At 37.4% G+C, this 13899-nt stretch overlaps 1 long non-coding RNA gene across 1 annotated transcript; it reads left to right on the top strand.

Annotated features, from left to right (window-relative positions):
* The first annotated feature begins 3815 nt into the window (after positions 1–3815).
* LOC147753244 (uncharacterized) lies at positions 3816–7576 on the top strand. Its single transcript, XR_015311801.1, has 2 exons — positions 3816–3995; positions 7394–7576. It is a non-coding gene; the product is annotated as an uncharacterized LOC147753244 (long non-coding RNA).
* Positions 7577–13899: the final 6323 nt, after the last annotated feature.

Genomic DNA, 13899 nt, shown 5'->3' with positions numbered 1-13899 from the left:
GACAGCGTCTGATGACGATGTAGTAATGTGATTTGAAATGAAGTAAAAATTCATTCCTTTAATTAGATGTCAACGAATCGCTGGTGGTCGGAGCTTTTCACCACTGATGTGAATCATCCAAATGTCGATCTGGGGCCACAGCCAGTTTGGCTAGAATAGTGACTATGAACACCAGTCGTACGAGTAACAAGCAATAATGAATAGGACAGTACACAATTGTTTAATACGCTAACGAAAAAAGAATGTTAATTTATGGGGCTCAAACAGTACCCGACCCACGACGCCTCTCTATGATTACATGATGCACTCGAACGGGTACCGTTCGTACATACTCGTCGCATAGCATCGATTCGTGGTTCGCGAGAAATCGCATAGATCGCCTATCAATGCTCTGCCATTCCATTTGACAGTTATAACTCACTGACTTTTGTGATGGGTCACTAAAGAATTGATTAGCTTTTGCCCGAATTAATTTTATGCTAGAAACAAACAAGAACGTTAGACATATTTCGCTGTGTGACATCAGATATAACTTAATCTGCACAATGTTTGAGCCCCACGACGAACAGTTAGGTGACGTTATTAAAAGACATTTTTCGAATAATATGCCTTGTTATGCCGGCGGAACGGGCGGATTAACCAAGATGTTCTTTTCTAGCGCTCATTGCGAAATTCAAGTGACAACGGTACGTGCTGCGCACGATTTATTCGCACTGTTGTCTATACCATAACAGAACAAAAGAAATCAAGTAGGAAAAAACTGTTCCAATCATAGAAAGAGAAATATGATGCTGCCTTCCTGGCCAATATTGCTAAGTTGTTGAGTCTGGTAAATGGAATCAAAACATCGGTTCCTACGACGATCCTGGACCTATAAGGGCTTCCCGTAAGATTCCAACGACAGATTCCAGTAAAGAAGCATTTTTTAATAAAAGATTTCTTAAACCAATAGACTCTTATCCCTGTAGGCCTGCTTGATCCGGTGGAAATTGATGGCGCCTGCGGTCTTCGAAAGATAACTTAAATCTTGTTCTAATATAAGGACCTGGCTGTGTGGAAATTTTGTAGCTTGGACCAGGACCTGCGACCCATTACAATAAAGTTTGATTGAATAAAAATTCCTCACCTGTCTTTAAGAGGTGACTCTCTGCTGCACCGAAATGCTGGTACTGAAACAACTTCAAAGCAGGAAGTGGAACAAGCATATTCATTCGAAATCTCTTCCTTTGTAGTTGTAAGTGTTACGAAGCCAATCATGGCAAAACCAAGTGCTTCGAGAAATATGACTGCATATGTTCCAATAGCAATCCATCTCTAAAGCATCTCTGGTCCCATTTTGATGATTATGGTTTGCTGTTTAGATGCGCGAGGCGGAAAATAATGTACGTCCCGACGTGAAGCGCCCACCTAGGCATGACGAAGTATACTGTGCTGGAGCGAAATGTGCCAAACGATCCCCAATTCTGATCAATAATTATTACTAATGATATTCAATTATTATTTCACATCTGAATTAAATAAAATGGTTATAAGCGACAATTTCTGCCCCTCCAACATGGAGTTTGTCTTCCGCAATGTAGGGCATTCGTACTTAGCTTTAAATCTCTATTTTCCCAATAACAACACAGATGTATAAAACTAGTATGAATGACAAGGTAACAGACCCTTGTCTGTTAAATGGCAATTGGCCAAACCGAGCAGTAAAGACATACTACTCTTTTATGCCTTACCATAACAACGAGTTAGAGTTATCGTTAATGGATGCTTGTCTGTTTTCATTCGTATCTTCCGCTTGCGAAATCCCAAATCGCGGGAACCAAAGAATATTACCTTACTAGGAAAACAGTCGCCATACTTGTGCATGCTCTGATCAGCACTTAACAAACAAACCGACATCAGGTTCCCTAATAGGACCCCTCCATTGTGATCTATAGTGCATAACATAAGTGATCAAATAAGGAGAACTGAATTAACTAGAATCCTGTTAAGACTGAGCATCCAAAAAGGTATACAACCGAGTTGAAATAAATTATACGGAACCACTCAGTGGACGTTGTCTCTGCTCGTCACCGACGCTTTCTGAGAAATTTAAGCTTAAAAATTGCTTTAAATTAAGGACAGCTATATCCACACCTACAATCGAATCGTTATATAATAGTGGGCTCGCATCAAGAGCCACCAAATGCAATGTCGACTGGCTCCTGCGGACGCTGGAACACGAAGCATTTAGGAATTACGTTAGCAGAGATCATGCAATATACGTCACTTAATGAAGATATTCAATCAATAAATAGTAAGCCTCGTTTCATTTTTGTATCCGTTATGCCTAGAATTCAATACTGGGTTACTGTAAGTCACTTTTGCAAGAACACTCAGTGGTCGGCTATAGGGCCGCGAGCTGTGCTCTGGTACTCCCTAGGCAAGCGTTTTAAGAGTTCGCCAACCGAGGTTATGTTGAGATGTGTGAATAGGTTTATCTCTCTGTTGTTTTCGTTAAATAAGCAATCCATTTCCAAGTAAGCAGGCATTTTAGGACCACCACTAGTAAAGATGTGTATTTAAGTGAATAACGATGCTTTTTTAATATATGTAAGGAAACAAATAATAATAGCCGCGCCAGACTAATTTTGTTGCTTTTTTAAGAGTGAAGTATGTAAACGAGCGAGGCAAGATATCTATGCCAACACAATCCTGTACACCTTTCAGCGCAAAATATTTCATCACACAGCGTTGAATAACAATGTAGTACCAAGTATTCGACTTAGCGGTAATAATGAATTCCTCCTGCACGAAGATTCACAATATTCAATAAGTCTGGTAGCTTCCTCGTTCTAATTTGTTGCACAAAAGTAGGCATTTCAGTATGAGAAATTTGGAATTGTTAACATTTGCTGAAAGCTCGCACTATCTGTTATCAAAAAGATGTTTTCTTGAAGGATGGAGTCATTGTGTATATGCTGTTATGGTCATGATTATGACAACGATGGTGATGGGGTTGTTGTAAGCGAGTATTAATCTCGTGGCACAACATTCTCAAGAGTTGGTACCAAGCTACCTTCTACATTCATCATAAGCGAATCATAAGACAAGTGTTGCGCGGTCAAATCAATTTGCTTCCGTCATAATATTGGAAGTATTGTCAGTGTCGGTCCAATCCCAAGGTAGATTCCTAGTCCCTTCTTAGAAATATTCGAGACACGCTTCGCCTGCATTCGATATAACTCTGCTGTCTTATGAAACGTGAATTTGTCGATAATTGCGTTGATCGCCATAGATTGCAATTCACGGCAATGAAAGCCGTGCATTAGATCAGTGTTTTTTAGATAAACACTCTATGTCTCAAGGTCTTTTACATAAGTTAATACAGTCGACATCATTCAAAATATTCATAAAATTGGCCCAAATATCCTAGAGTCATCAGAGACGCACATACTACACCAGCCAAAACCTAATACCAGCGCAAACATTTGTGGAGTCGTGTTTCGGGAGTTGTCCGAGCATAAAACCCGTCTCTGTTGTTATTACAGCTATCAAGCAATTTCTCAGCTCAAAAACTGCAGTTGAAACACGCCTTCTATATACTATATACATATATAGTCTCAGTCGAGCGTTGGTACCTCATCACTCGTAATATAAGGACCTCACTACCTGTCCGTGCAGCAAGCAAAATTTATATAACCTGTTCGTTGTTCTACATGCAGAATCAGTTGGTATATACGCTTATCTGTCAAGTGTAATGTACATCTGTTAAATTTAACGCAGCTGCAGCCTAACGCCATATTGTGACGGTTCAGAATTTAGCAAGGTCTGTTTTTTATATATCTATTACGGCTATGGTGGTTCCAACCGATCAACTGTGACGCAAGAAAAAGTTTATTCGAGTGTTCATATGGCGTACAGTTAATAGCTTCAATCGGTCGTTTTTTTTTTAATTATTTTGATGATTCAGCCCATATTGTAAATAAATCCAGTCCACAATTTTCATGCCCTATCAGGTAATACGACATGTGTAGCAAATGCAAGTATCTAACTCTATACGACTTGTAGTGTCGTCAGCTTTGTACGATGTTTTGTAAAGTGCAAACCTTTGAAAAAAATAAGCTACTATTTATCGTCGGCATGCTATATATTTGTTTGGAGACAGTGATTTTTCGTGGCGCTATCCTAATCACGTATGGCTACAAATTATCCATTAGCAACGAGTTACCACCAAACAATTGGCAGTACGGCACACTATATACAAACTGCTAAATATAGTATTAGTCCAACGCAGAAGCGAACTCCAGAATGAACGATAGATTGATTTATTTGTGTGTATTTTCTTTTCGTCTTCATCCCAATGGCAAATTCAATATCAGGAGCAAGGAAAAAGTTTGAGTTAATGCAGTGGACTTTGATTGACCAGATAGTAATCTAATTATTTTGAACTCTATCTATGTGGACCTGTAAGCATGGATTTTAGTACATTGTATACTATATTATTAATCATGAGCCTGTAGAGGTAGGTATTCTTATAATACTTTTCATAAACTAACGTTTGGGATCTTCATTTTACAGAAAAATAAAAAAAAAAACTATTTACTAGTTTAACAAGCCGCATGCGGTTGATGTGCATCGAAAACTAATTATAACAGATCGCAATAATTTATTGGATAGCATAATATATTATCTGAACAGTGCTCATCTTTCCTAAATATTACTCATTTTATGTGGCCAAGTCAAGAAAATCGCCATTTAGTCTATGTATAAAATTCCTACTATCTTTTTATGGCGCGGGTAAAAAAAATAAATGTAGAATTATATGTTTCGAGCGCTATGCGACTTGATAAAGGATTGAGTTGAAAAATTGCAGTACGTAATGACGGTAACTATCAGAGCATAATATTTTTTGCGCCAAGCTGAGTAATCTGTGACAGTTTCATTGCTGTCGCATAGCGCGACAGACTGATTGGATGACTCACGCAACCTTAGGCTTTTTTGACGTGAAAGACTATGTTTTCGAAGACAAACAAAGCTGAACAAGTTTAACTTAATTCAAATCATTTCGTTCAAATGTATTTTTCTTACGTTTCTTACGAAGTACCTTTAAAGCAATGTCTATCGTTAAAACGGCACGTGTTACATACAATAATTTAAACACAATATATCGATCAGCTTTCAACTGTTCATACGCCTTCTGATTTGATCGAACGACGAAGTTTTGTCTGACGGAGCCTGTAATCCATCATTATTCGCTTCCTGTTTCTATACCGAAAATACGTTGTAGTTTAAATAAAAATTCCCAATTCTGAAACGTTAAGGTCAGTTTCAGCGCAGCTGTCTGATGTTAGTCGTTCCTTTCAATATCGCACACACAAGAAACGTCTAGGACTTCGGAGACAGTGTCAAATATATCGCAAATTGATGCTCATACTAGCAATAAATATTAGGGCTATTTGTCAAAAAGATATTTTTCGAAAAAAAAAAGCACTTCATGTTAATATATAGCCCTGAGAAGTTTCATAGATATGCAGAGAGCACATAGCACGGCACTCGACCACTTCAAAATCACAGAATCTAACTTCAGCCTTTATATTCTCTAGATTTAGGTCCATGTGACCTCGATTGCTTCTGCGTCGTAGAAAGCGTCACAGGTTAGGTACCGATTTCTATAATCAGATCTACTAAATAAACCCATTTATGATCTGATTAACTGTGATAATAAATAGTACAGGTTTACACAGCCGTTCAGAGTGCTGGGCTATATACACTATAAAGGTTTTTAAAAAAAACGGGTACGTTAATGCCAAAAAAAGTGCAAAAACAAAAAGCCATATAATGAGAAAAGAAAACATAATGCACTGATATATAAAGTATATATTTTATATTACAGAATTATAGGTCTGGCAAGCCTCCGTGTTCTCAGATCCCAGAAAAGAAGGTCCTGCTTATTATTCATTGTAAGGTGCTTACCTGGCTTGTCTATTTAAGTGTGAAAAGAGCTATCGGGAGATCAAAGTGTTACAATTGTCACCGTTGGCAAATCGTATTCATATAACGACGGTTTCACACAACAGATGATTTACAAACAGAATCTTCCCTTATCTTCGCCTTAGTTGGCTATACGCCGGTAGCAACTGATTTGTTCTTATCAAAGGCAATACCTTCACTTTTTAACTAGAACAATTATATTATAGAAGTAAATACCCTCTTCGAAGCGGCAGTAGTACCACGTATTGATATAGCGGTACTGTTTATAATGTTTTCATGCATATGCGCATTACATGTAATCATAGGGATTTTACTTGATCATAGAATTTTTATTCCAGCTACAAAAGCGGTCATCTTAGCACCTATTATTATATTTAGACTATTGAACTGTCTGGGCTACAGAATGAGAAACGCGAGTTACAGGATCGATGTTTCTTTCTTGCTCATCGTCTTTTGTTACCTAGGATGTTTTGATTTATCACGTTATATTCCCATTATTTAATAATAAAATTCTTGTTAATTTAGCCCATCGAATTACTAGCGCAGCGTGCTTTTGCTCTACGATTCTAATCAATGTAGGCCCAACAATTACGTAGGCAATTTATTGAATAGCGGGAAGTTAAAACGGGACCACTATACTTATTATATAATAGGATATAAGTGAACACTAATGAATATTTTAGACTTAACTAATCATCCCGATAGACCTATAACGGTAACGTAGGCGATAACAGCACATACGGTCTTTTTCATGAACTCACTGTGTTTGAGACATTGAGTAAAAACAAAAAATCTGTTCTGATTCTACCCAAATAGGTTAACTAACCGTTGGATGTTTTAGTGCATTTCGCCAGCGAATACATTAAATACTAGCGATTCAGCTCGCGCAACGTTCAGTCATCATTGGATATTGCCTAGAATAGACTCCTCAAAGACCTTTTTCCCTTATCGATGTAGGGAGAATGTTTAAATTTTTCGTCTACCTTTACCAACGTGAACGAGCCACACAAAACCACTGCAAACAGCACACATGTTATGAATTTGTTTTTTTTTTAGTCGCTGCCTCCTTCAGCTGTATTATCTCTGTGCTTTTTTATACCAAATAGATTCTTCCACAGTTGTCTATGGCTTAGGCTTGCACCAGCTGTAGTTATTTTTGTACGACACATTGTCTGTTCATTCGTGGATTCTCCGAAGAACAACTCACAGGGCTTTAATTGTCCGCGTGCAGCCCCCGTATGTCTCATTACACCATTCAGGTTCAGGATTATAGCTCAGACGTGTCTGCCCATCGAGCCTTTTTGTACTGGTAACATTTTCATTTTAATTGCTACGGCAACAATTCAAATGAACATGATCTTTTGGGATGCTCCTTTTACTAGCCATAGTATCGATTCCGTTGCTGTATTTGGTGCTTTTTCAGATATAATTTGCGGCGCTGACAGATGCGTGTTGCAGTTCTAGCTATTGAACGGAAAGGGCGGCCATCCCAGTTGCTATTGAAAACTACAGAATTGCTGATAAAACTAAATTGCACGAACGATTCATTAAAGCGCTGCCAGCTGATGTCTTGCGATCGCATACGACTGGCCGTTTTTTAACGTTATAGTAGGCGTTTTCATTTAAATTACACATTGTTATATTGTAGGATATGTTTTATTGCAAAACATAGCTGCTTTTCAATATACGTCTATCGAATGATCTGATATTTATTTTTTTATTACAAACTATAAAAATATGCACAACTTACACTTTGGTAACTTCCGATGATTGCAGACTGAATTTATAAGTAGAATTGAATTGAATTGAATTGAAAAAATTCAAAGCAACGTTCACAGTTCGACTTGTGCACAGGGTAATAACAGCTCATTATTCAATTTACCGTTGTTTTACTGAAGAAAGGAACAGGACATCCGGTAACGCCATCCAGTTCCACTATATTATATCAATAACGATGGAGGTTCTAAATGAAACTAACCAGTGTTCTTTTATATGCGCGGCATGTATTAGACGTTTATGTGTTTCGAATTTTACGTTCGGTATCGCTGCTACTAGGCAAGCTATTAGGACGCCACGAAACAAACTTTTGTGTATGCTAGGGTTCGAACCTAGACTGCAACGTGTTTCCCTAAAATCAGCAGGTACCCCATAAGCTATCATGGGGAATATATTAAGCTCCTAACAGAGATGAATGGGCAATAATCACAGACAGAAGTAACAATATCGGGTTCTTAGCTAAAAGTGATTTCCTCAAACACTTAAATTAATGTTGTCGTATTGATTAAAACTAAGTTTTATAGTACCTAAAAAATGAAGCAAACAATTTACCAGCTGGATGCAGAACTATCTTTGACCTTCATTCGAGCCGCTGACCTAGTGCTATTATAGAAAGATCTATTTATGTTTACTTATAACCTCGTGAAGGGTATAGGGCTCATGGAGCGAAGCTGTCTCTGTAAGTAACTATTGTGATTATTCTTAATTGATTAGGTGCACTTGTATAAGATTTCCAAGCCTACTAAAAGCAAAAGATTAATTTGAAAAGTATTTTAATAAAATAGCTTTATTCAAAGTGGCAATTATTGCAAGGAAGTTACAGGTACTCATGAATTTTTGTACGGCGGAGAACTGGTACTGCCGAGGGTAAGATAGGGTGTTCTTCGACAGTATAGATATCAAATAGTGGACGTAATATCGAAAGTTGAAACCTCCTATTTTCTTTAAGCATGCTTAATTCAATTATCAAATGTAAAAATCAAAATGTACAGCTTCCAACTCACACATTTGGCCAGCCGTCCGTCGGCCTTTAGCTATAGTGCCACAGTGGGCACTGCTATTCGATTATCGTGCTTTTTCTAGAGACTCGCTCATAACACCATTGAGTTTTACGCACTCGATGAGATTGAGTATAATTATTATCTCCACGATCCGTCTATCAGCAGACCGGCAAACTTCCAAATCAATGTTAGATTTTGTAGCATGCCTTTCGAGCCTCCGTTGACAGAATCCAGCAAGAAACGACGTCACGTTCTACTTTGTCTTCTTTGAACATTCACATTCAAAGAAAACGATAATAACACGTGAAAGGAAATATTTTCTGCATCGGTTTATGGATTTCAGAAGTGTTTGTTAAGCCTTCTTTCTCGAAAGATTGCATATGTCATCTCGGCTTCTACGCTCTTGCGTGTGTAAACCTAACTAGAATCCAAAGAGTTCCTTTAAGGTTTTAAAGGGAAACCTGTCAAGAATTCACGCCTATATATCTATGTCGATCCAAGATCTAGATTGTTTATTTCATACGTGCATTTAGACTGACATAAACTAGATGAACATAATAGATATAACGATTCTAGCTTCCCCAAATATGAAATAACTTGAAGCTTGTAGTTCTCGATATATTAAATAACGTATCCAACGGAAAAGAAAACGTAGTGCAACCAGGTAAATATATTCAAATTTAATAAATCATCTACACTTAACCAGTTACGATATAATAATACACATATCTTCCCGTTGCAAATAAAACTAACTGATGCAATTATCCTTTATAATTAATATAATAATATATCCTATGCCTTTATCACATTCGGATTAAATGCATTAGTCTTGTTCAGAATTTGAAATTTTTTAGTGGCTTTCAAAAACTTATGCAGCACCAATTTCCGTTTTGTCCGTTTCAGCGAACATGCTTTTCATTTTCATTAGATTAGGAGAATCCCCCGTACTCTACTTGCAATTTCAATATATATTTATTTATTATTGTTTCAGACACCTATAGAATGGATCTCTGCCAAAACAAGCTTGCATTTGAACGCTGCCCAGCACTTAAAGCCCACTTCTCTGTGGACCCCATAATTCTATTACTCCAATATATATATATATATATATTACCCATTTAATATATGTATTAAGTGGAAGCTAATAACAGACTTAAAAATACAATAAATTGCACTTGAAACAAATATCTGTGAATATGAAAATGACAGTACAGATCGAACAACGACATAAATACGGGTTATTAAGTAACCAGTATTTATGTAGTTCGATGGTCAGGAACACAAGTTGGGTGTCTCCGGGGCATTGACAGGTAAACGACGTTTAACTCGGCACTTGAGATGTTTACCATGAATCCGTCCGGTATTCCAAGGGCGGAAAAACACCCAAAGATTACAGCAAAGATATTCCTCTACAGAAAAGTGGGCTAGAACAATGGCACTCTTTACCGACAGGGCACGTTACCATAGCATTGTTTTCATAGAGGACGGTATTTTTTTAAATTAAATTTGACTTCTTAATTATAGGTCGTATTACACATCGTAAATATATGGAATTCATTATGCGAGTGAATGAAACCAATGGAACGTTACTCTCTTAAGAAAAAAAGGTCATAATACGGATCTTCATCAATGGACAGTGTTTCTTATTATTGTTTACTTGTGAAATGCGTTGCCCATGTAGTCCGTTCGTTCGTTATTTATTCTATGGAAACTTAAGTGCACAAATAATTAAAGTTTAAAGTAAAAGTAAAGGGTAGCTTATAATCGTACATAAGGTCAATATCAGAACTTTTAGCATAGAACGTCTAGGTTTGGCTGTTCACTTTCGACTCGCATAATGTTAATTGCGTGTATAAAAGTTGTACGGTCGCAGTTCCTGCGTTGTTGTTTTTGCACGGGGGCTGAAGGTTGTAGCCAGACGAATCAATGGCATCAAATGTACTTCTGTAGCTATCTTGAAAAGGTTGACTATTGTTTTCCTTTCTTTTGATATCGACCATAATGACTGCATCGGCTTCATTCAATAGATATAAGTGCGCGTAGACGATTGGTGCCAATAGCAGCTTCGTGTCAATTATGTAATATGCTATCTAACAATGGAATCTAAATATTCGCACGGTTTAAACCAGTGTCGACGGTTTTACGTAATCATGCGTTAGCAAAAAAATAACGTGACCTAAGCTTGTCCGTTGCTGTACATGGCTAAATCCATACGCTCAGAGTAAACAACGTGTGAACACAAATGTAGCTGTTACTATGCGCGCCATTGGTAGCTTGTTATATAAGTAAAACTCTCGGATCGATTGAATAGTGCTGTATTTAATTAATACATAAATATGGCCTACAGATATGCATGTATTGGTTCTCTACAGAGTAGTGGACTCGAGTTCAATGGCTTAACGCGTAACGAAACGGTTCTTGTGATGAAAAACTAATATTAATATTATAAGAGTTAATAGTATAACAGGGTAAGATGTGGGGGGCAATATATGGGAAAAGACATTTTTGAAAAATCAACTTTGAAAAAAAACTCAAAATCAATGTGAGCGATTGTCAGTGGCGCCAAGATCGTACAGCGCAGACCCCCTAGCGGTAGAGAAGGCACAATTTAATATTCTCCACTGACACGTTAAGCTCAATTTCTCAAATTGTATATTTTGAAATGCTTGCTTCCGCAGTTATATGTATTTAAAAATTGAAAAGAGTCTCTTTGGACTATCAGAAAAATAATCTTAAAGGCACACTTTAGCTTGTGCGAGTGTTACCGTGACTTTGCTATCCTTTAACCGGATTCTATATAGATCTGTATTTTCTTAAAATGTTGTTCGTTATATCAATACGTAGTTCAAAATAAATAGTGGATAGAGGATAATTATCAGTTGACGTCAGGCTTTTTCACTGTAGGATTTGTACATAATTGTGTTGCTTTCAAGCAGACCGTACAGCGAGATGAAGTCAATAATTGGGACGGCAAACTAACGGTAGATAAATAATTTCCTGTTAAATAATTCAGATATTGAAACAACGTCGTCAACGAAAGATACACGAGTTATTGGTACACTATTCAGTCTATTTATCGTAGGATTTCGCTATGCTTCATTTGAGCCGTGCGCTTTTAATAGAATCTAAATGCTGACTTTTTCGAAAATAGTAAGAAAAGCCTTCGAGTAGATCTTGTGAATCCAATTGCGGATTATAAGCCGGCACAAACGGAAGATGACGTTCCCTCTAATACTAGCTATAACATCAATATGAACAGATATTTCGTTTACAAATTTCGGAATTACATCAGCCAACAAAGTATCTGTGAAGAACCCGTTTGCTTTAGAAATAGCTTGTTTTACCAGAGTTGTACGCTACGCTCCACACCACTACAGTAGCGGGATCTTCTATCTGGGAAATTCTATAATTACCGAAGTTGAAGGACTAGAACATCGAGGCCACGGCAGCCAAAAAATGGTCAGACGAAATAAGCCGTTCTTAATCGTTAACTGGGGAACTCACCAAGCTTCAGCTTAACAACCCTACGACGGCTCAAACGCGCGACGTCAATTGTGCACGTGGACCGGTCGTAATATATTGCATATGTTGTGAGACGGGACTCAGTATACAAGTCTGTGATCCAACAAGCGTTGACTATCCCACTAATATATGTATTTTTCTAGCTAGATATATTTAGGTCACGATAGCAACGAATAAAATGTATATGACGATATAAACGATACAGGCGATATCACAGGTACTGTACCACATGTACATGATGTACATCAGAATCGTATTCTCGCTATTAGTATAGACTAAAAGCAATAATAAAATATTTCCCTGTATTATCAAACTAATATTTTACGGAGGGTAGAGTAACAGGGGTCTCGAGTGAAATCTTCTCGATGAAAAGAGAAGTACATGTTTCAAGGCACTGAATGCTACGATAGAGACCGAACTTCTTCATTACGAACTGTTGGCCCTTTTCGAATGGTTATGTCCCGAATACATTCAACTGTTCTACAAATCCTAGTTAGAACTTTAGACCTTCAAAGTAAGTATACTGCATAAAAATCGGAGTCGCCTAGGAGTTAGCCGGATAGGGTTACCATTTAATGGCAGACGTATATGTTTTTACTGTAATTACGTTCATTAATCTAATGGGTGAGCGCTTCAAAGGAGGTCCAGTTTCCCTATGCACTTTTTATGCACCTTATGCACCTTTTCTAAGTATAATGTGTATGTTTTTTGACTGCAGCGTAATCGACACATATTATGCGAGGTTTTAAGGTCGAAAATTGGCGAACAAAAGTTTGATTTTACCATAATCAGAGGGCCGCAAGGCTTCTCCAGTACGACCAACGCACAAACATTGGTTGTTATAGATTCATTAATAACAAGGTTGTGAGCTTGAAGCTTGATGGGAATATGTGCCCCTATGTAAATAAGGAGCATCGAGGATCACTGGAACCTGAGGACCAGGATTTATATACCTCGAACGACGATACAAGCAATTTTTATCTAATAATAACACGTATGTCTTTAACGAATGTTACTGTGATAGGATCGTTCTATTGTAAGTAGCAGCCGTTGCGTAAACAGCAAACATAGCAGAACTTAGCAGCGTTAGTTATTGGCAGGTTTTAAAAAGAACCATCATTTGAAGTAAATCTGATTCAATTAGTTTTCAATTTGTTGTGCTTATAAAAGAGGTCCAGTGACCTTTTTAGCAAATGTTGATGCGTTGTGATTAAAGCACAAGTTAGTTAGATATCGCATAATACAAAAGTCATTTAGTTCTAAAATACTGATATTATCTTTTGTAAAATCAAGGCGTTTTTTAGGCATCGTACTGATTGTCGTAATTGTGCCGGTTTATCTTTATTCGTATATTAGTAACACCGATATAACATTTTACTAGAAGAATCTGCTTCCACACATACGGAACTCGGTCCGATAATATACTCGTTGCATGTTAATAGCTCTCAAATAAAACTTCAGGGTGTAGTTAGAATTATGTGAACGTGGGGTAAAAAAGAATTCGTCAGCCTCCATAGAAGCTGTGTGTTGAGTCACACACTTTGTTTCAAATTTGTAGTCCTAGATTTCTACACAGCATCAATTATATTTAAGGTCGAAATATATCACTAGTGCGAAAGGTAGGCTAACA

Source organism: Varroa jacobsoni, unplaced genomic scaffold (assembly GCF_002532875.2).
Source record: "Varroa jacobsoni isolate VJ856 unplaced genomic scaffold, vjacob_1.0 scaffold_625, whole genome shotgun sequence".
NCBI classification, from domain to species: Eukaryota; Metazoa; Arthropoda; class Arachnida; order Mesostigmata; family Varroidae; genus Varroa; species Varroa jacobsoni.
The sequence above is the reverse complement of the archived record's forward strand: the minus strand, read 5'-3'. Positions and strand labels throughout refer to the sequence as shown.